We start from the raw sequence: 23,595 nt of genomic DNA on the forward strand, positions 1-23,595 counted from the left end.
AAATTCATGAAATTTCAGTGCTTTTTTTGCCATTTTAAGTTATTTTGTGACAGGTTTTTGGACCATTTCAGCAAATCTTTAAATTAACAATTTGTTAATGCATTTGACCAATTTCAATTTAATTTTGAAGCTTTCATAACAATTTTTCATCAAATAACTTGTACTTTTGTTGTTTGAGTACTTAATTAAAGGTCATTTTGTTGTATATATTTTGTGATAGGTTGTAAAGTGTGCGTGTTTCCTCATTTAATTGTGTTGAATTTTTTTTTTTTTTACGTTTATGTACATGCACCTAAGTTAGTAAATAATTGTATTAACCTAGCTAATTGATATTCATAATTGATATTCTTGTAAGTCCTCGACTAATAATATACTGTATTAGTTAGACAATAACTGATCAACTTGTGATTCAAAGACCTCGACTAATTAGGTGGACAATAAATATAATTATACGATATTGTTTGCATGTTTGTGTCTTAATTCCATAGATTCTATAATAGTTTTATATGAATTTTTTTTTATGTCTAAACTATGCAAGGCATTAACAGCTGCTATCGGTATGATAGCGCTGATGGGTTGGCGCCAAGATAGTTGTTAACCTCCCGTTTGAAGCTCAGCCGATTCTGGTCAGAGATAATTGGACCAGGTAGAGAATGTGAAGTTTGTGTTACTAGATCATTAATTAACAGCTATATCACACAGAGAAATGTTTACAAAACATTACGTAAATATAGAACCTCATAATAATTAAGTAAAAATTTACCTCAGAACTATGTAATATTTACCAAAATTATGTACAATTTTAATTATTTTACCCAAATTAAAGGCCCATTCAGTGATTTGCTCATCCTGATGATCGTAAAAGTCATCAAAATTCAGATGTTGGTACCTTTGTTATATTGTCATACATGTGCTCACATAGCCTGCTAGTGGTTCAGCCGAAAGCCGTGTATGAAGAACAAAATAAGACATTTTGCATGAATCTGTAATTTATGATAGTATATAAATTAGCTGCATGTACTTCAATGGGGCTTCAACTTGGTCAATAATGCTGTTTCCTTGTTTTTTGCCCAATTTTTTCATTTCAGAAATACCTAATGACAATTTTAACGACTTATCATTCACTTTTAAGAGATTTATACAGAATTTTAATTTTTTTATACTTTCGCTGGAATCACTGAATGGAACTTTATTACATAGTTCTTAGGCAATTTTTTATTTAATTATTTTGAGGTTCTATACTTAATACATAATGTTTTGTAAACATTTCTCTGTGTGATATATATTAACATTATCATTATTTGAATGCTGTCATGAACAAGGCGAAGGCAAAATTAAATTTTCATTGTGCTCTTTGAAGCCATACAGAGAACAAAGTAACATGAAAATGCACAAAATAATCTTTAACGCCCAACATTACATAAGGTTTTAGATTTAAAGCTACATTATTTTTTGATCAGTTGATAGACTTCTCCGTAGTCCACTTGCCATTGTGCATAATACCTTTGCATTTTTAAAAACGATTGTGTGCACAATTGATAGATTTTCCTGATCTATTCAGTCACCGTACGCCCTCTGTTAGCTTGATACCCAAGTGTTTTCGTGAGTATGCAATTCTCCAAAATAAAACAGACTGCTAGAAAATCACTGGTAGGCATGAAGGGAGCCCTCTTTCAAAAAATATTAAAAAACAAAAGTAAGGCAGGACACAAATGATCACTTAGAATGCCTACATCTAGGGCAACTAGATTTGTTTATAAACTATTTATTACATTATAATATCGAGATTGATAACATAGGCCTATTTCTAAATTTCTCAAAATTCGACTATGGCATAGTCTAATCAGTTGATTGAGTGTGAAACAAAATCTTGTTCAAACAAACTACATAACTTGCATAGCAATACTTTTATTATCAAACTATGGTCCCATCAATAAGTATAGCCCACTGCCAGCTATCTTCAGTAGATAGCATCCACCTTGTATTTTTAGAGGGCGCTATTTCAATTACAACAACAGTCAGAGAACAGAGCAACCGTTGCAGTGAGATCTAAGGATTAAGGATAGACCTACTTAGCATTGGCCTATGTCTAAAACATTTCACATCTTTATGATTCCTGAAGACCAAACGGTTTAAATGGTTTCAAATAGAGTGAAATAATTACAATACAAATAGGCCTAAATATGGAGAAAGAGAAATGAAAGGAAAAAAGCCCCAGAAAGGCAAATTGTTTAAAAAAGAAAGAAAAGAAGGAAGATAAAAGAAGAGAGAAAGAAATATGGCTCTTTCTCTTCATCTCTGTAACAGAGATACAGGTGATTACCCGGGTATGCTGGCAAACGACGTGACACTGAATGTTGTCCATTCCATAAGGCTCACAACTTCCAAGTTTCCCCAAGACTTTGTAGAATAACTTGAATCTTTTTTCTTTTTTTCAAATTAAATATTGTAGACCCCCCAAAAAACTATATACCAATAATTTTCATAATGTTTAATTTCATATGATTTAAAATATCGAATGGAGAACTTATATAGAACTTGTGAACCCTTAATGATAGTCATATAAGATTTTGTCATCACAAACAATAATGTTTCCCTTGCTAAAACCCTTAAAGCCATAATGTCAGTACGATTTCCGTCAAATTTTAATTTTGTTATTCTTTACCCAAATGCTGAAATACTATTTAGTAATCTGGAAGGCTTTCTGACCATTTTAAGCAGGACCAGATTTACCACTGGGCCAGATGGGCCCGAGTCCAGGGCTCCAAAAATATTCCTTTTTAGCCCGAAAACACCATGTTTTGACCAAAATATTGTAAATTACCGACTGGTACCAAAACTTGGCCACTTGAGTGTACTTGCCTTCCTCACGGTGAGTTTGGGCCTCCAAATTTTGGCCTAGCCCAGGGCCCTCTAAAGGGTGCACACCAGTAAATAGCCCCCATTGACTTTCTGTACTTGTAAACAGGGTCCAGGAAAACGTCATTTTCTTGACTCCAGAGCGACTCAGTTCTTTAAAACTGACCCTTTCTGCAAGTCAAAGGTCAGATGAAGTCATCTATTGTAGAAATTATATAGGCCTACTGAGTCCAGCATTTTTTCCAGAAAAATGCTGACTAGATCACCCTACATACTAACAGCTTACACCATGTACACCACCTCACGAATAGCTTGGTGTTTCTGAAATGTAACACATTTTGAAAGTTTAGCCAAATCGTTATAAAAAGTCGGATCCTGCTCATTTTTCACAGACAATCTATTTCCCAGGCCTAAATGAGGATTAAATATGAATCAGGGCCTAATAGTTGGGTTTTAAGCCTTTTCTACTGTATTAAATCTGGACCTGATTTTAAGCTTAAATAAAAAGGATAAGTTTATGGTGGGTATAGAGTCATAATTGTGACTTTATTGCTCTGTTGACTTACAATCACAAGAAATTTGGCTGATTACATGTATAGTTGGGACATGTGTGGGCCTAAAGATTACAAATATGCCAAAAAAAATCAGGTTAAAAAAAAACCCAAAAACCCCCAAAAAAAACCAATAATCATTATTATAAGATGATAGATCATACATTACTATGCATGCTATGGCTTTAAAGAGGACGCTAAATTCTCAATTGATTAACCACTCTGTTCATGTTTATATTTGAGAACATTCATGTTAGGCCAAGTAAAAAATAAAACATGTTTCACGTCCGGGTTTTCAAAAAAAAAAGGAGGAAGAGGGGGCTTTTTATTTTCTATTTTTTATCGCAAAATTGATGTAAATACCCATACTTGAGCTGTTTTAGCGTACATACAATAATGCCTGGAAAAAGGAGGAGGCCCTTTTTATTTGTTGTTCTGAGAGTTACACCCCTCTAATGATCACAAAACCTTCCTAAAATGTTTCTTGTATCTTAAAAAGGCTACAGAAAGCATCCCAACTTCCTAGACATATTTTTTGAAAAGTTATAAGTGAATTTCAAAAAATAAAAATATATTTCAGGAAACCTCAAAAAAGGAAGCGGGAGGGGATGTGAAACATGTTTATTTTTTTATTTGGCCTTATAGACACTCCGTAGGCCACTTTTTAATCTAAAAAGTGATGATTTCCATATCCCACAAACATTTCATGCCGCTATGGAGGGCTGGGGGGCATCATCAATTTTTGGTGGGTATGCTCCCCGGAATTGTTTGCATCTTCTCATGGTTGATCTTTGGGAGCTGACGACGTTCCGGAGGGTCTTTTGGAGCTGGAAATGATTGGCTTTCTGGTTGAATATCGTTGAAAAAAACCCAGACTAAATGTAAGGAATGAGCAATTTATGGGTTTTAGAAGGGCTTTTAGAGCAGAAATGATCAAAAAAGAATGGATTTTCAGGCTATTTTGGTAAAATTCAGCGGGTTATTGGGTCTGTCCGGGGGAGCATATACCCGTATAGTAATTTGTGTTGACTTGAGGTGCGTCTTGGATAGGGATGTGCTCCATTTGCATGTCAGGTAGATTTTTAGCTTTTATAGCTTTTACCTAGGCCTCGGCCTAACCACAAAACAATATTTGTGTCACATTTGAGAAAGCCTCATCCTAGAGGGGGCGGGGGTACCGACCATATGATTGTATGTGTATTTTCATAAAAGTTGTCAAATTTATAGCATTAAAGTGTATCTAGACATATTCCCTGCAAGATGACAGGGTCTATAATAGAGTATTGAAGTGATGACGTCACAGAAAACTTTTTTTTTGCATTTCAGCGTTTTGAATACCATGTATCGTATCGGTGGAACATGATGAAAAACATCAACAGTCCAAATTTGGTGGGAATCGGATCATGAGGGGCAGGGCCCGAGATATGGCCGCATGAATACCTAATTAGCCCCATTGAAATCAGTGTAAGTTCCAAACAGAATATGAGCCATGCCAATTTAGGCCTACACTGATTTTAATTGGGCTAATTAGGTATTCATGCGGCCATATCTCGGGCCCTCATGATCCGATTCCCACCAAATTTGGACTGTGGCTGTTCTTCACCATGTTCTACTGAAATATGGTCATGAAAATGCTGAAATGCAAATAAAAAAACCCTTTAAAAAGGGATGTACCGGGACAGGAATGATTTCATGTGAAGATTAAATAATCCTTCTGAAAGATGCTTGTAATGTGTAATATTTGACAGGGGAGACATGGTTTTAAAATGACAATTGTGATTCAAAGATGTACATCTAATTGATTGGCCTTGGTTGGATGTCTTGCAATTAAACATATAGGGTAATCTCTGATAATTATGTGATATTGTTGGCTGGCAAACTAGGGAGATTTTGGATGGTGGGAAGTACTGGTTGATTGGTGGTATTGGTGAAAAGGATTATTCCTAGTTGACGCTAATTCACATGTCCTCCTACTCAAATATTATTATCACCAGGTTTGGATGGCATGAGTAGGAAGCAGACACTGTTAGGGTACAAACACCCCTACACATATACCCCACATAGGCTACATGGATTGCTAAATGGTCTTGTGGCCTAAAAACAACCGACGTTCGCACCTTATAGTATAGATTAATTCATTCATAGCTCTTTTTGTTTTTTGAGAATTTAAGCATACAAAGTAACAAGCAAAATTTCGAGAAATATTATTTTTCGAAAACTGAACCCAAAAATAGCACCTTTAAAGCCAAGAATTGAATGTTTACTGATAATATTCTTAGTAACAAAATTCAATCATTACTTAGGACCTATGCCGGGTTATGCCCTAAAGCTTCATTCTAGTTGTGACATATTTGTCATCATAAAAATAGACCCAAAGGTGATGTGTGCATCAATAGCTTTTGGTCATCATCGTGTTACCAGGAAATGTACATATTTCCAATATTCAGTGATCTTGCTTATTTATTAATAGGCCTACAGGTCTTCGATGTGAGGGATTCAACTTTTACCATGTTTACTGCATGTTGCTTGGTCAAACATGTTACATGTAGTTGAAAATTATCCAACACATATTAAGATAACAGACCACCACAGACAGACCACTAGGAACATGAATAGAGTAAGATGTGTAAATTAAATATGTCATCATAACTCAGCAGGTAGCTCTCACCAGAGATATTGGATCACATACCACACAACACACTGAGATACTGAACTCACACAAAGCATGTATGGTACCCGGTGTGTCTGCCCACATGATCCCATAGCCTGCCAAGATAAGTGTTCTAGTGAAGAGAACCAGCAAAACTTCCTAGTCTAGATTCAGAACAATTATTTTCCTAAAACATATACCTATTTTACCTTACCATGCAAAATCAACACAATATTTCTGATATCCGTTCAACCACAAGTTATATGTTTACACATTACAAGCATAAATCATCATCAAAACAACTTGATTCAGGTACGTGCTTTTTTTATGAATTTCTGTTTCATACATAGCTTAGAAACGACAATTTTTTTATATCCAACTAATAAGTACCGAGGCCAGCTTTGCTGGCCCCGGTACAAAAAAGAGAAAATTTTATGACGTCACACTTCAGTACTCTCATCATCTAGAATGCTAGGAAACTAGGTCAAGGTCAATAGAGTTGTAGGGGAATTGGGAGTTGATAAGTTTTGCTGTACTATTTCCCAGTAGCTGAAGTATACTACAGCTAGTGCAAACTATTCCTTTTCTGATTTACTTTTTACATGTAGGCCTACAATATGAGACCAGTTTCTTTGAAATCGGAGCACTTTTAATTTTGTGACCCCTCTAAACCCTTTTTTGCTTGTAACAAGAGAACAATACTGCGAACAGTCAATGGTCTTTCTTGCCTTCCTGGTTGACAATCGCCTGAAAGCAAAAACAACAACAACTGAAATGTGAGGAATGAGCAATTTAGGGTCTTTTAGAGCTGAAATTACCAAAATCAAGTGTCTCTCGGAGCTCTAAAGTTTGGTTAAAATATAGATTTAGGGGGTCGTACGGAGCTGCGAAATCCAAAAAGGGGGATCTTTCTGGGGAGCATACCCATATGGTAATTTGGCGGGGGGTACGAGCAGCAATTGCAAATGATTTTTTTGTCTTTAAAAAAAATCATGATAAATCATAAATTATATGCTTCACATGTGCTATTTCGTTTTGATTCTTGTAGAAGATGCATCTTTTCAGCAAGGGGTATGAATAATTTGACTACTCGGCCTATATGATGAGAGACGCCGCCGACAAGTTTTGTAAGACATGTGAATTGGTTTTGGAAAAATGAATAGCTATGAATATTGTTGTAGACGAAAATCAATCATGATGATTGCTCAATCAATTTTTCGAATTCAATCAAATCGATTGATCAATCGACGTTTTTGAAGTACGTTATTATCAGATCATGCCTAAACCATGTAATCTTACAATAGGCCTTTTATCGGTCCATTGACTTCTTTGGTCAAATCGTACCGACCAAAACAAAACACACGTGTTGTTGTTGTGTACGCGTATATCCATGTTACGGGGCCACCAATTATCGGCCAGTTGCATTGTGGGGACCATAGCAGAAGATGGCGGAAGGACTGAAAATGATTTGTGTACAAAAGCTCCAAGTTTGTATTGCAATTTAGTTAATTTACTCTTGCTTAATTGGAAAACCATTGGATTTATGTATAGCTGTGATTGTTTTTAATGCAGAGAGTTCAACAGATTGACCGTCTGAGGTCATAATTTTGGAAAAAGCGTGCAAACTGTAGACTTAGCCATGGCTGGCGAGCAAAGCAGGCATGCAGCGGGGAGCAAGTCAGTTTCATCAGCGGAGAGAGCCCGGCGATCATCGCGTTCAAATCGCGCTGCTGTGTGCTATGCCTGTGGCGCTTTGGGTGGAAATTGCAGACTGCGTAGTCGACCTGGAGCAGCAAATGAACCATTTTTCCTTTTCTTGAATATCATGAAGCGTCACCAGGTTCTTCTATACACTCTGATGGCTCTGTGGATGTTTGTAAAGTTTGCCAAGCATTTCTGATAGGACAGTGGCATTCGTATGAAAGAAACAACACTCCAATTGTGAAACGCCTATATTGGCTTAAAAGAGCAGATGGACTTGCAACAGGTACAAGTAGAAAAGCTGATCCTAGAGATGAAATGTACAAAATGAGTATGCGCGATTCACAGTATGACAATGAACAACAGCGGGGAGATAATGGCTATAAGGAACCTCCCGATCCGGCCGCTTCATCGAGTAATCATCCCGAAAAGCGCAGACCAAGCAGTTCAATGGATGTAGATATACCGTCTGTATCTGTGTGTTATGGATGTGGAACTTCAACATCTAAGCATTCAATCCGAGTTGTGCATACAAGTCACTGGTCCAAATCGGAAGAACCTTATTTTCCTTGTATCTTGGGCCATCCTACTCCTTCTGGAGCCAGACCTGTGGATCATCTCGGTCGTGTGCTTATGTGTGATCCATGCACTGTATATTTGCTTCGTCAATGGCATACTTATGAACGAGACAGTATTGCATTGCATCAGCGCAAGTATCATCTTCGAAGCGAGGGAGAGTTGGTTACGGAGGGGTTGCCAAGCAGCAGCAGCTCTTCCACAGGATCTGGGAATGTCACTTGCTTCGTTTGTGGTCAAATGGCCTTGCTATCAACTGTACATCTGATCCGTGCTCATCGTTGTAACGCGAATGAGCCTTATTACCCATTCCTGGAGAAACATAGCCCAGCTCGAGGTGCATTAGCTCTGAGCAAAGAAGGCCTTGCTCAAGTCTGTTCTGTGTGTAGTAAGGATCTTTACGAGCAATGGAATGCTCACGAAGTTAACCCATACTCCATATAGCAAGCGAAGTTATCGTTTGCCAAAAGTTAAAAGTGAAACTAGTCCTAGAGGTAGCAGTAGTGGTAAAGAAAGAGTTGATAAATCAAATCATAGTGAAATCTGCTATTTATGTGGCCAGCTCACAGCACAATCTAGTCTAAAATAGTAAACACATTGGCTCCCGATAAGACTAGCAGTCATCATATGTATTTCCCATTCATTACCAATATTAAGCGACCATCAAAAGCAAAACCAATCAATAAGGATGGCCAAACTTTAGTTTGCTCACACTGCAATGGACAATTAGAACAACAGTGGAAGGTCTATCAAGGGGAGGGTGTCCCACACAATGAACGGCGCTACGTTATTGGCCCTTACGGGACAAACCAGCGAAACGGACTGCCGGATACATACGCAGGAGTTAGCCCGACCGTTGAGAATCAGTCATTTTCAAATGGAGTTTGCTTTTTGTGCGGAGCGCATCACGGATCCTTCTAGGCTTTACAAGCTCCACTCGTATCCTCGTCGTACTTTGGACGAGATTCAAGATAGCACTCGCTTTTTCCCGTTTCTAGCTAGTCGCAATCCAGCTCCGAGTGCCGCTTCTATCAAAACGGATGGCACAGTTCTTTCCTGCCTCTTCTGCCATTTTAATCTGATTGCCCAGTGGCACGACACGAAAATTCAAAATCGTTCGCGGACAGTAATCGTTGGTTACGAAGGTACTACGTACATGAATTTGTATGTTACACATGTGGGCAATTCGCATCTCGTGACGATGTACGCACCATTAGTACCAAGGAGTTCCACTTCTTACTGCAAGTTGAGCGACCAAAAGGAGGGCTGGTTCTGGACCAAGGAAGTGTGGTTGTTACATGCAGCGCCTGTGAGCTTTCATTGATTCGCCAAAAGCGGACTTTTGAACACATGCGAGTGTCAGAGGAAAAACGCCGTTACAAGTTTGGAAAGCCACAAACAAGCCCAAAAGAGGTAAGGCTACGGTACTATTAGTACTATAGTCCATGTTGCTTTCTCAAGGTAGTGACATAGTTATGTCAGTATTTCACTGCATTGACGTCACTACCTGGAGGAAGCTAAATGGACTCCAGACTACATAGTATTATATTATCTTAATGTTTAAAATGCAAATCCTATTACACATACAGAAGGGGTATTTTATATGCAACATGTATTATGTAGTGCTGTAATCGATAAGCTTTCTGGGTATCGATATGTCGGGAGGCAAACATCCGACATGTCGATACTATTATCGATACTCACGCAGTTTGAAACACGGATTTGAGTTTACCAATTTTATTATCAGTAAGTTCCAGAAACAAGTTAACAACAAGTGTATTGAAGCCTAACAGCTAAAACTACATGGATCATGCATCAAACAAACGAAAGTGGTATTGCAAATTGAGTATTTGACGGTAATTTGAGACCTGATTTGAGATAATCTAAGCATGTGTGCCTATGTCGTTTTGTGTATCGATACTGACATTGAGTGTTTCGACATGTCGGAAGTCTATGTATTTTCCGACTATCGATACTTACGACAATCGATTACAGCACTAGTATTATGAAAGTGCATATATACATGTAACACAAAAATGTTAATGTAACACAACAATGACAACATGCTATAATTTATTGAGGGTTTTTAAACTCTCGTGAATATAATAAATTATTTTTAAGTATGTCGGTATTAATTCAAAAAATACACTGTTTACTTTTAAAGATCTTGAGAAATAAAAGTGATCAAATTTAATAATAATTAAGTTCATAATTTTCTGCAATATTAAATTTTAGAGATATTAAAACAAGTCTGGTCGATATTGAAATCAGCAAAATTATGATAATGTTGCAGAAGTGTGTCTTGAATTACAATATATGTTTATCACATGAGCTAATGTAATATTCAAATAACATTTTGCTGAAAAAACATTGTAAATTTTCCATGTAGATCACATTATCATGGATGTAAAATGAACTGTGGCAGTAAAAAGAAGATTTCTTCCTTTCTTCACAAGTTTTAAAATTGTTATTTTACATTTTCATCTTCATGATTTGCTGGATCACTAACCCACTCAACACGAATCAATGCTTTTTTGAGGAAAGTGATTTCATAGCTCTAATTAAATTACATGGGCATCTTAGATACAAAGCTAATTGTAATCAAATTCTGACAATAATATAAATGCCAAAGATACAAAAAGAAACTTTTTAAGATCAGATGCCATGCCCACTTCAGAAATACTTGCAGTAAAATGTAAACACACTGAAAAAAAAAATAAAAAAATATTATTTCCCGTTTTCCTGTACTGCAGCAGCAGGTAGTTCGTAAAAAAAAATGAAAAAGACATAAAATAGATTATGGTGTGTTTTGTAACAGATGTTTGTGCTTCGACAATTCAAGAGAATATTTAATAATGAAGCTTAGTAAACCAGCTGGTCTGACGAGCATCATAATCAAAGTAATAGCTAGATGACGTGAAAAATTGCCATCAATGTCATTTAGCTACACTTTGTTTCTCTGGTGAGTCGTTAAAATTTGATATTAATTTTGCTTTCTGTTACAATTGTCTGATTGGTTTTTACTAATTGGAAGAGCGTATGTACGTATACGGTGATGTACATGTAAGGGACTGCAGCTAATTTGATTGCAGAGCTACAGATGGTACCCATATTCTAATTTCTATACCAACTGTGATATAATTATGTTATTGTTTTGTTTTTGGTATTTATAGTTTATTATTTTGTTGTTGTCGCTGATTCTGGAAGGTGTGAATGATAGGAAATTTTTATATCCACTAAGAAAAATAATGTGCTAAACCAGTAAACCACACACCAGTCACTCACTACATATGTAAACACACCCACCACCCCTACACATACACACCCCTCCCTACACCCTAGTCATGTCCTCTCATACACATACCATGTTGAGGTATATAGGTATCCCTACATACACACACCCCACAAACCCACATCCCCACACACACCCAGTCACCCCCTACACACCCCTACTTCCCCTGACACACACCCAGTCGCTTCCGCTATACTCACCCAATCACCTGCTATGTACACACAAACAGCACACTCTCCCCTTCACACCCCATCACTTCCTTCCCTACATACACCCAATCACCCACTTCACACACACACCCCCACCTCCCCTTCACACCCAGTCCCCCCCATATAATACACCCAGTCACTTCCGGCCTACACACACCCAATCATCCACACACCCTATGTACTTCTCCCATGCATGCACCCATTCACCCCTCCAAATTTGCGAAAAAGTCCAAAAATCTCAATTTGCAAGCATAGAAAGCAAATTAAAAATCAGGTTTTTATGCTTTTTTGGTCAAAAAGACCATATTTTGAGAAGGTCCACTTTTCACAAAATCAACCCCTTGGAAAACAGGTCTACTTTTTTCCAAATCTATACCCAAAAAAAAAAAAAAAAAATCCTGCATACAGGCCTGGATCATAAGAGTGTCTAAGCCCCGGTCTAAGCTCCAAGTCATAACTTTACATTAATAATATACAATGTACATGCAGCATGGCTCTCCCAATGAAAATTTAGTTGAAAAGACAAGTGCATGTTTCAATCAGGCACAGTAGACCTACTTTTTAGGGTCTATGCAAATAATGCAATGATTCCAGGTAGATATGTTAAAGGTGTGAGGTGTCATCATTCAAGCGATGAGTAATGAGGTGTGTACAATGTAGTGTACATGTAGACTTGTCTGGTTCAACCTGGCTGTGATATTATATAATAAAAGATAACACAGACACACTTAACAAGTTAACAGATCCTTTTCCTCTCATTCTACATGTACATCTGTCTTTTTTCTCTCTCATTTTCTAACCCTGTTTCTTTTATTCTTTCTCTGTCTCTGATGAACAGGGTAGGGTATTAGAAGTTTAGAAGTCAATGAGATCGTAGAGACAGGGTTTAATCTTGTCATTTTTGATAATGGGACTTCAGGGGAAATGTTCTGTCTGAAGACAGAAGGGGGAGTGATATGGGAAGAGAAATCGTATGAGTATTGCTGTAGTGCAGGGCTTCCCAAACTGGGGGTTGTGAGTCATGCCCCAAATGTGGTTTGTGATTGTGAGTACTTCATTTCGAGAGGGGGGGGTGATGTGTAATTAAAAAAAAGAAGAGGGTCACCTCATTTAAGAGGAATCTGCGTAGGTTTAAGAACGTACATTGACAGACTCTTTGCATGTAAGCTGGCACAAACATCAAAGTAGTTTTGGTATTATAAAGTAACATCATTTGTATTATGCGTGGGTCCCGCCATATTTTTCATATGAAATTTGGGTCACAAGGAAAAAGGTTTTGGATGCCCGGCCTGCTGTACATGTACCAGTAGTCCCTATTGGGAGGTGGGTAATCAAGATTGTTTTTAATGTTTATCAAATCAAGCAAAAAAAAATCATGATCTGTACAAAACCAGTAAGTTTTTACTCACTAATATTTCATCTATAATAAGGGTGGGTTGGCATGGTTGGGATTAGGGTTAGGGTTAATACATGTAATTAGGGTGGGTTATGAATAGGATTAGGGTTAGGGTTATACCTGTGTGCAGCCGCAGGGTATTCCAGAATTATTTTGCAGTTTGATTGATATTACATGATATAATATAAGATGTGCTACATCAGTAAGCCCAAATAATATTCTAAAAAATCAGTTGACCATACCAAAAAAATTCTCCACATGTCTGGATGTCCCTATGATACATGTTGTAAGTCATTTTCACAGCTGTAACATTACATTTTTTGCCAATTTGCTTTATTAAATGACATGATTTTCTACAATAATAACTATCAGCCTACCAAACTAATCATATCCTACAATGTTCACAATTTAATAAATAAATACATTCATACAAAATAAGCCTTTTTCACAGCTTGCACAGCTGCTAGTACACTGTAAGTTGGTTTTAAGCTAAAGATTTTCTAAACCCTTTGGTTGATCTTAATTGACATTGGCTGGGTGTTCATGATGACTCCTTCACTGGATGAATCAAATGAAATCACATTAACTAGGTTGTTGCGGTGGGCACAGTTGTTCCAGTAAATTTGGTCATAGTCAAAGTTCCTTCCTGCAGCGAGTTGCAAGATACAGCTGGTGTGTACGAGCATGTCTGGAAGAAATGTTGCCAGCCACACTGGAATGGTTTAACTATAATGAATTTAATCAGGAAGGTGTGGGATGGGGTGTGGGAGCACTCCACTTTCGTTTTGATGGAGGAACTTGTGCAGTAGCAAGGATACATCTGTAATGTATATTATTTATATGAACTAAGCATGTGGGATGAATATGAAGAACAAAGATGGTCTTGAATTGATTTGGAACTGTTGTATAACACAGAGGGAGATGGGGAAGTTGATCTCCTGTAGTTAAGACCCAAGCAGTGGCGTAGTGGGAGTCATCTTATGGGGGCACCGGCCATGATTGGGGGAACAAGACCTGATTGGTGGACACAAGCCATTTTTCACCAATTTTCCGATGGGATTTTCTAAATTTTCAAATCAATTAGGGGTAAATGCCCCCCTTGAACCCTCCCGCCATACTAGTGTTAAAGGAGGAAGTCCAGATCTTGTCCCCTACAGCACTGTATTTCCCCCTCCTGCCCTTCATTTATGACATTTTGCTCACCCACTGCTTTAGCCCTTATGATCATGACCAGAGATGATATGACATGAAGTCCAGTCTAGACCAGACTAGAGCACAACCCATCTGATCACCAATTGCCACAGTTTGTGGCCCTTATGGACTTAGCGAGCGTGTAGTGCGAGCAACCGAGTCATTCAAACGAGCAACCTCTCTGCAAAGCAACCTCCCTGTCCTGAGACTGCCCATACCTCTGATTGGCGGTGGCAGGAATTTTGTTGAAGGGGGGGTTAGGGGGGGGGGCAAAGTGAATTTCAGGGGGGGGGGGCAAAATCAACCAAATTTGCGCAAAATTACTACAAAAAGTGGATTTTTTCGTAATTTTGGTTTTTTTCGGGGGGGGACAGGGGGGGGGGCAAGAGTTCTGACTGGGGGCATGCCCCCACCCAGTGGCACCGCCACTGCCTCTGCCAGCCAAGGCATATATCTAGTACAGCTCAGAGGTAAGTCATGGTTTTAGAATTTGATTTTAAGATATCAACTTTATTGAGGGCTTGTTATAGGCTTTAATGTGTGGCTGTTTGTAATCTCAAATATTAGAAACTGCAAAACTGCTCTGAACTGTTCAAAATGTGAAAAAAAATAAAATAAATAAAAGTCCCCCACTGGCCCCCTTCCCAGAGAACTGGCAGTAACTGCGAGTCGCTAGTGGTGTTGTGAATCCCCCCCCCCTCCCCCCCGCCTGGGATTTAGACTAGGACCAATAGTTGATTTAGATCATGTAGATTGACATTGGCTGTCTGTCTACATGATGAATCAATGAAATCATGATATCCAGGCCATGATGACACAGTAAACATTGGCACAGTGAAATTGAGTTCCTTCCTGCAACAAGTTGTGCAACACAGCTGGTGCAAGCATGCCTGCAAAAACATATTGATGAAGTGTGCAGTGAAATTAGGCATGTCCACATAAATGTAGAGCACTTTTTGCTAAAGCAACACTGTTCTCGAGCAAAAACTTGGGGAAATACGCCCTGTGTGAAGTCCGCCCAGGCGAACTCCGCCTGTGTGAACTGTGCTGAGAATGCCAGTCCCTAAGTTTGTCCCCAAATTTATTCCAAATTATATCCCCCAAGAAGTTTGAGGAATTTTGAGATTTCTGTGTGGAGAAGTCATCTTGCGATTCGATCCTCTCGAGTGCGAGCTAACCTTGGTTTAATTATATATTTAATAAAGTTCAATTTGTGCCATTATAGAAAGCTTCCTGATCCCGGGTTCCTGATGTCATTGAGCATCCTAAATCTTGATGAATGATGATTCCAGTCTCCATTGGAGTTGTGTGAACACGCTGTCGGAGATTGACCTAGGATTTGCAATTCTCGAGTACGCCGATCCTCAAGAATTCTACAATCATCTGAACATACCTATTATCCATTCATGGGTGGGTCTTGATTTTGATTTTGATTTAGGGATGTTCAGCTGGGATTGACTGTAAATGACCCCCACCCAAAATATACCAAATTTAGTGAAAAAGAGACCAACAACATGAATGATTTTGACTTTGATTATATTGGTTCAGGATGAAGCTAATTTTGCAAATATTTTTGAAATATTTTGCATTATTTTTCTTGGAGAAAATTGTGAAAAGCATTTTCTCAAATTGTGTGACCCTATACTAAATCTGAGAATATAGAACTTACAGCAAGATATAAATGATGATGTTTTTCTTAAAGTTGTAAAAATTTCTGACTGCAAATTAAGGTTTCTTTCCCAATTGTGAAAGTTTCTTACATCAAAAATATTGTTCTGCACCGCATTTCACATACTACTACTAGTATTTTTGATAATGCATGAAGTATGAAATATGTGAAAATTATTGTACCTCAAAATATTCCCACTTGAACAACAGCCCCATCACAGGTTGCAAAAATGTTATGCTAGTTCAAGGGCCAACTCTGTCAATTTTTTGCAGGCGCTGTGTGTTTAATTGTACACAATTTCCCTCTACCTACATGATTTGTTTTTGCCAATTTTCTTACTTACTGTCTGTAGGCAAATTGCATTGATTATTCCTGCATGACCTGAGAAGAAAATGTGGATGATTAGTTCTCTGTGTGAATGAATGTATACATTCAAACATTTCAATCTTGTCAAAATTACCTGCAATCCTGGGCCAGCAATATTGGAACTAAATATTCTGTATTCAAGTGAATTGTGGTCAATTGTAGATGTTATGTTGTCAAGGAAAAATGTGTTTGATCATGATGTTGTGAAAATTAATTTTCAATTACAGCCAAAATAAACATGCAGGTTGTGTTACTATTTTTCTGTTCAATGGACAATAACTATTTATATCTTGGAAAATGGAACTGGAATGAAATCATGAAAGCATTAGACTTCTTAACTAAATGTAAACTTATGATCTCAAGTCTCAACACAAAATTAAGATACAATTGTAATGCAGTTTTCAGTAAAAGTATAGAAAAGTCATTACTGCAGTAATCAGCAGTAACATATTTTAAAACAAGACTTTCATAATTGAAGGGATGGGGGGGGGGGGGGGATACTATTTTATAGACATTTTGTGGCAAATTTGAAAATAGATACCCCTGATAGATACACAATAATTAAATAAATGACAATTAGAGAGCAAAAAAATCTGTCATGTTTGTTCTGAAACATAATTTTGCTGTGTAATTCTAAAAATGGGCAAGTTGACAAAGCATCATGATTGATTGATGAATGTGGTATTGACTAAACAATTATGTCAGACTCTTGCGTTTAAGCTTCTTTTGACATGACAATACAAGTGTCTGTTCTGTTTTTCAAAAATATATCTCTAGCTTACAACATTCTTTATGCGATGTGATTGAATCACTCATTCAGAACCTAAGCCTCTCGGTTGCCCCCCCCCCACATGAAGTGCTGGTTTATACTCAGGTCAGGTGTCTATGGAAGGAGTTCACATCCTGTCCCCCTCTGATACTGCACCCTCACACAGAAAAACACTCTCTTGAGGAAGCCAAATTCACTATTGAGTGCCCCATGTCTCAAAATAAGTTTTTAATTTTGGAGGCTTCTTTTGAAAAAAAATTACCCTGTAATTTAACTTCCGGGGGTACTTTCTGGATTTTGGGGCTGAATACCCTAAAACCCCATTTACTTTGAGCCACAAAATAGTTTTCTTTCAGGGGCTACTTTCACATTGCCTCCATAATTTGATTTTTTAAGGGCAATTTTGGCATTTTCAGGGTGAAATTGCCCTTCATAGCCCCTGTCTATTTTGAGCTCTGGAGTGCCTTTGATTTAATTTGTGCACAAAAATCAGCATTTGTACCAAGAATGAATTAATAATATAAAAGGTTGGATGAGATGCTCTCCTACTTTGGCTGCATGTGTCGTTTTTGGTATGATTTGCTGCATACAACAAATAATGACAAACCAATGGGTTGGAAATGATCAGATTTCACCTCCTTTTTTCACATGTCTACAGTGAAATTTGACCTAGAATTATTATAAGAGTGTAATTTGATTACACAATTCATTTAAAATATTGAAATTACTGTCATAGCTCTCAGGCACAAAATTACTTGTGAAGTACCAAAGCTAAAATTATACAAATGTACCTGTAGGTCTGTGATTGCAGGCAAGATATCTTACCTTTCCCAGAATCCTTTGTAACATAACACATCACCTCATTACATCAAATGATACTCCTATATTTTACGTTGTACAGGTTCACTTTGTTTTCATGTAGAGAATAGACTGGCTAAATATTGGTAGATAATAGTCAATAAATAAATATATTTGCAAGATCTGGATATGCTCTGTTCATTGAGATACTTTTCGTCACTATCGACCTGTGACTATGTTACACTAGATAGCAAAACAGTGAGGAACTTGAAATGGAAGAAATGCATTGTGGGAAGTATGAGATATTTTTCTGGCACTTAGGACCCCTGAGGATCTTTTGGCATATCAGTGAGTGGGGTGGAAGAACTGCAAATAAGGATTCACATGTGAAATTGAGGATGTCCACGGTTCACGCTACCTATACCAGCATATCGACTGCTCAGTGCCAGAAGTGGGTTACAATTGCAATAGCTGCCCTGTGAACATTTAGCAATTTACACACAGTATAAATTGTACTCATCTACAGATGGCAGCTTCACATGACAGCTATTGCACTTACCGCTTCTGGCACTGAGCAGTCGATATCACAAAAAACGTAAAATGCATACAGTATTCTCTCTAATAAACGCCCCTCTAATAAATGCCCCTCTAATAAACGCCCCCTCTAATAAATGCCCCTCTAATAAATGCCCCATCTAATTATTAAAATGCCCCCACATTTGTTAAAGTAAAAGTGACTGAAATGCAGAAATTGCCATGCCATAGCTCTTAGTTACATAGGTAAGCTTAAAAACTGGCATTTGTTGGGTGTCATGATTGCAGAATAGTGGTGACCCGGAAGTGATTCACGATAAAAACAACATAACAGAACAGAACCGGAAGTAAACTGGAAGTGACCCATATTTTGCTCATTTTTAGCTTACAAAAATTCCAAAATTCACAAATGCCCCGCCCCCCTATTGAAAAAGTTACGCCCCTGGGGTGTTTAAAATTATTAGAGAGATTACAGTATATAACTTTTATAAGACCATGTATTATGGGGAGGGGGAAGGATTAGCTGTTGAAAGCGGTTCATGCGTAAATGAGTACAAATTTCAGTTTTTAGAAAGGGCAATTTTAGCCACAAGCTCCCTCCATCGATCTCATTCTTAACTTATTATGCTATCGGCAAAACATTAAACCCTATAATTTAAAAAATTTAAAACTAAGATCAAAAAGGATTTTGTTCTTACATGATTTGAATTGTTGTGAATTGAACCCAGCTCAAATCCTTTTAAGTTTGTGAACTCAATCTTTCTTTTGCCCACCCAAAACAAAATTATTTAGTCGGGGGGGGGGGGGGCACTTAACACAAATGACCATACGGGTATGCTTCCCGGAAAGACCCCCTATATTGCTAAATTGCTCATTCCTCATAATTTCTGTTTTTTAGGCAATTTTCAACCAAGAAGTCAAGAAAGACCCTTGATTTTGGCTGTTCGCAGCTCCAAAAGTCCCCTTGTTTGCAGCCCGGTTCGCAGGTCCAAAGAGTGGCAGACTATACAAATGTCTACATTAGAATGGAAGTTTGAGGATTTGCCCCCGGCAACCCCTCCGCCTTTAACACCCCTTGGTCGCATGTGTGCATATTCTGCTTTGGTTGCACATGTCTGGTAATTCCCCAGGGGTTATATGTTTTTGACAACAATTAAATTAATCATTAACCAGCCCTTGTAGGTTGTAGTCATCTCATTAAAACAAATACATGACAATATATAAAATTAAAAACAAATGATTTACTAAAGTCTTCAAATTTACATGTACATAGTACAGCATGTCTGTACGCAGTGTGATAATACATACTAGTATGAGGGAGGCACTAATAAAGAAGAAGGTGGAAAGTCAATCAAAGCCAATAATATACATGTACATCAGATGTGTAAATACATTATGTCTCAATGTGAAATATAACAACCCAGCCTACATGTAAATGAGAGTAGAATCATTTAAAATGCTCTTTAAAAATAGCTCACTTTTATCATTTAGTAAACAAGATATCCCGATTCACCTAGCAGCCAAGAAAATGTTAAAAAGCTGCTCTTGAAAATATCTCTCATCTTTTTCAGTTGTCTCGTTCCCTATTCTCCTGTTATTATACAGATGACGGTAATTCATTTTTAAATACCTTGTTATAACAACACACCATCAAGTGGGAAACGCAATCCACCTGAATGGGCGATATGAAATTCTGGTGCTAATTTACTTGACACGGGATCTATCCGAGATGCGGCGCGATCCCATCCAAGGAGACGCAGCTGTTGTGGGTCTATTATATGAAATTCTTCACAAGACATGATAAAGCACCGAGGGCTTGCTCTATTCAAATCAATTTTGATATTGGGTTACATCAGCTACTAGCTCACATAGACTGCATGTAAAATAAGATAGGGGGATTTGTTTGATTGCTGCCAAATGGTATTTTGAATCAAGTGGGTGGAATTCTCCATCTCTCACTTTTCCCCAGTAGAAAAAAAAGAGAAATTGGGAAAATATCTATTTTTTCACCAACTTTTTCCTCAGTCAATTGTGCAAATTTAAGGACTTTACCCCTGGCCCTGACAGCTCCATAGGTTAGGGTTAGGGTTACAGTTAGGGTTAGGGTTCTTCTCCGGGATGTCACAAACGTTACCATGGTAACATTGAAATCTGACATGAAAATATAGCAGTAAATAGCAGTTTTGTTTTTGATACAGCAATTGCAAGTCACAAACAAATATTTAAAAATCACACAAAGATAAAAACTTATCTTAATAATCTTGTTTACAACAGGGTTACCATGGTACTATTTGTGACGTCCATAGTCCTGGAGAATGGCCCTTTTGCTCCTCAATTGTCCCAGAAAGGTTTATAGAAAGAAAATAATTTGATTAGAAACATAAAAGGCATATTTGTGTATCATCATGCCCTGTGTAGATTGAATTCAGTGATAGCAAAAAGTAGAATTTTGTTTTGGATGATTGGATTGGATGATGATATTTGAAATCTATATGAAAAGTGCATTCAATTGATTACAGAGATTCCTACATGTAGTCTGGTATTGGTTCCGTAGGTATGATAAGATTTAGACAAATTAGACAAGTGTAGGCCAATTCTCAACTCCAGACAAACATAAATTGAACCGGTAAAAGATGACAAGAAATAGACTAATTTAACAGAAGGCAGCAATCTCATTTACAGCCTTGTTGCAGCCATTACAACAGCCGGTAGCTCACATGGAAAGCAGATTCAAAACATTGCAACTCTGCCGAGAAGCGATATCTACAGAAATTTTCGACCCATGAATAATTTTCATTGATTTTATAACCAGATGTTAGTAAGCGAAACTTGGCTTCAAATAGGAGAAGTTATTCTAAGAATTAATAAGCGACTAGGTAATGATGGTGTTGAATTTGTAAAAAATCATCGGAACGTGATCAATGATACGTAGGTGAAATTTTACACCGGTGAAATTTTCAATTCTCTTTTTTTTTCTTCCCCGGCATAGCCCAGGTGGGGATGTGTTCACACTCTTTATCTATTTCTTTTGCACCGATATTGTGTGCACTATGCCCCGACAATGGAGCTCATGCGGCATTTAATTACATGTCATAGTTAGGGTTTGGATAATAAAGCCAGCTCGCAAATGGTCGCAGTGTACCAAATATTGATCTAAAGACAGGAAGTATTGCTGGGTGCTTACTTGCTCGCTGAGCGACTCCGAGTTATGCAATAAATAAACCATGTATGTGTCACGGGTGCAGGCCCCATGTGACATCAATTGGCACTTTTTGCAATTGATGCAATGTATCTCAACATATCTTTCAGGACGTGAGAAGGTTGCATGCAATTTTTCATTGGCTGGTTTACTAATTTGTAGGTTAATTCTGCGATATCAGTAAATATTAATCCGAGAAGTATTAGTACTATGTCGTGGATAACACAAAATAATGTCATTATTAATTTATTAGATTGAATGGGCATATCCAGGTGAAAGGCTATTAAATTGAACATGCTGAATTAAACAAATTTTTCACAAAATCAGTAAGAAGTTATATAATTATGTTCTAAAAGAATTGTTGAAATGCTCTGTCAATTTTAACCTCTAGCTCTAAGCTGCTTTTACTAGGATCTGAAACAACACAATGTCTCATGCCACAGTTCCTTAACCCCAATATGTTCTATACACCCAGAGCATGACATTTGATTGTGTTGGGTACAAAAAATTTGGAAACATATTGTTGTGATGGTAGGCCTCAATCTAAGATAGAAAACAGAAAATGAAAAATCGGACCACGCCTTTTTAAAATTTATGTTCATTCTTCTTATCCTGTTTCCTTCATGTAAGCATACTCAGAGTAAGCCTAGTATCAAGACAGCCTGAGACAGGCATTATGCAACTATATGGAATAAAGTTGTCTGATACCACATTGAAGTCTTGACATCAGGTTCATACAAGCTTACAATGAAGAAAGAATCAGTCTTTCCCACCATTCCATGGTTAGATCACAGGCCATCTGTGTAGCCCAACAAGGCCTTTTTCACTGTTCATCGGTCTGCCAATGGGCTCCAAATGCAGCCTGTAGCCCGCTTATTTCCAAGCTTGTCTAAAATCTATAGATGAGTATGCCAGTATGGATCGAAATCACTCATCAATATTCCATTCCATCTCTGGAGTTCTCAATGCATCTTATAGGCTCCAAATGCAGCCTGTAGCCCGCTTATTTCCAAGCTTGTCTGAAATCTACAGATGAGTACACCAGTATGGATCGAAATCACTCGTCAATATTCCATTCCATCTCTGGAGTTCTCAATGCATCTTAGGTTCCAAATGCATTCTGTAGCCCGCTTATTTCCAAGCTTGTCTGAAATCTACAGATGAGTACGCCAGTATGGATCGAAATCGCTCGTCAATATTCCATTCCATCTCTGGAGTTCTCAGTGCATCTTGCAAACAAGTTAGCAAACTTTTGACAATTTGAGTTAAGTATTCACACTCCATCTTAGTTGTAACCTAGCTTTTATTTATAGGATCATTCTTATTCTAAGCACCATTTTGTGGTGGCCAAACTTGCAGGTTTAGTGCTGAACATTGTTCCAATAATATTCATGACCCATCATAATGTTAGAAAAAACTTTGCTAGCGCATCAGTGCTGTATGTTTGTTTATGATGATAGATTTGGATGAATGTGTGGTTTGTGATGATTGACTGGGCATGTTTGTACTAATTTGAATGTTGTGGGCTATTCCATTTAAAATCCACACTACCCTTGTGGAAGATTGAGCTAAAGTCTTCCACAGAGGGAGTATGAGTTTTGGATGGAATAGACAGAACGGTAACTTCAATTTGCAGTACTCACTCCTGTTGTGGAAGATAAAGGTAAAGTCATAATACAGGGGGAGTTCTATGAGTTCCAAAATGATTAACCCTGACCAATTACATTTTAAAAACATACTCCCTCTGTGGAAAATATTTCCAAAATCTTCCACAGGGGTAGTGTGGATTTTAACTGGAATAGCCCAATACATTACATAAGGTAGTTTTTTTTTCA

General features: G+C 37.6%; 1 pseudogene; it reads left to right on the top strand.

The window, feature by feature from the left end:
- The first annotated feature begins 7,510 nt into the window (after nucleotides 1-7,510).
- Nucleotides 7,511-23,595, top strand: part of LOC140172775 (uncharacterized) — a 403,962-nt pseudogene continuing 387,877 nt past the window's right edge.

This window comes from Amphiura filiformis, chromosome 16 (genome assembly GCF_039555335.1).
Source record: "Amphiura filiformis chromosome 16, Afil_fr2py, whole genome shotgun sequence".
NCBI classification, from domain to species: domain Eukaryota; kingdom Metazoa; phylum Echinodermata; class Ophiuroidea; order Amphilepidida; family Amphiuridae; genus Amphiura; species Amphiura filiformis.